The 922-nt window shown below is 41.8% G+C and overlaps 1 long non-coding RNA gene across 1 annotated transcript in view; it reads right to left on the minus strand.

Annotated features, from left to right (window-relative positions):
- Window positions 1-307, minus strand: part of LOC114009508 (uncharacterized) — a 30,455-nt gene extending 30,148 nt beyond the window's left edge. The window contains exon 1 of the long non-coding RNA XR_003550915.1: window positions 184-307. This is a non-coding gene — a long non-coding RNA (uncharacterized LOC114009508). The remainder of the gene's footprint in view (window positions 1-183) is intronic.
- Window positions 308-922: the final 615 nt, after the last annotated feature.

The following is a 922-nucleotide window of genomic DNA, read 5'->3' on the forward strand; positions in this document are numbered from 1 at the left end:
TTCCTGCTTCATCACAGCAACAGTGAGGTTGTGCTGAAAAACCATGAAATGGCCAACCGAGGTGGCAGATGAATCTAAATTCCAGGACAGCTTATGTATCAAAAGTTCTTCCACAGGCATTCTTATCCATCAACAGGATAGGTAGTATAATTCTAAAACAAAACAAATCAAAACAGGCCACACCTGTGGCTAGCTCAGCCTAAAATCTCACAGGCAGAGCTGAGAGTAAGTCCAGGTCTACTCATGGTGTGCAGTAGGTCCCTGCTGCTGACCAGGGGCTCTTTCTGCCACATCAAGTCACAGTCTGAGAAGCTCCAGCACAGCCTCTCTCACTTCCTGCCTCTGGCTTATATATTAATATTCACAAAAACCGCTGAGAACCTGGATTTGCATAAAGTCAGCATGCTCTCAGACTACACTATTTGCCTGTGTCTTGGCTTTTTATTCTTTGCCACTTCTCTATGAAAAAGCTCTGCAATGCAATTTAAAGCTTTTGCAAATCTTCAAAATGGACTGAAAATAATTTGTCTCAGCATTTTCCCTAAAATTAGTGCGATGGCAGTGAGTAGAAAAAGGACAGGGACCAGTTATTCTGTTCCAAGGCCACAAGGCCACATATATCAGCAGAATTTAGCCTTTTGTAAGAAAAGAAAAGAAAAGAAAAGAAAAGAAAAGAAAAGAAAAGAAAAGAAAAGAAAAGAAAAGAAAAGAAAAGAAAAGAAATCTAGAGGAATTAAGAATTTCCCAAATTGGGCTCATCCCTTAGCTCAGTATTTATAAGCACTATACAGAGGAAGCTGGATCCCATAGGACCAACCAGGGTTTGGGTTCCAGCCAAGGTGGCTCGAAAACACATCTGGCCTGCACATGTGCCTGGAATCCTGATGGGAAGAAGAACTGGAGGATAAAGGATGACAGTGTG

This window comes from Tupaia chinensis, unplaced genomic scaffold, assembly GCF_000334495.1.
Source record: "Tupaia chinensis unplaced genomic scaffold, TupChi_1.0 Scaffold000545_1, whole genome shotgun sequence".
Lineage (NCBI taxonomy): Eukaryota > Metazoa > Chordata > Mammalia > Scandentia > Tupaiidae > Tupaia > Tupaia belangeri.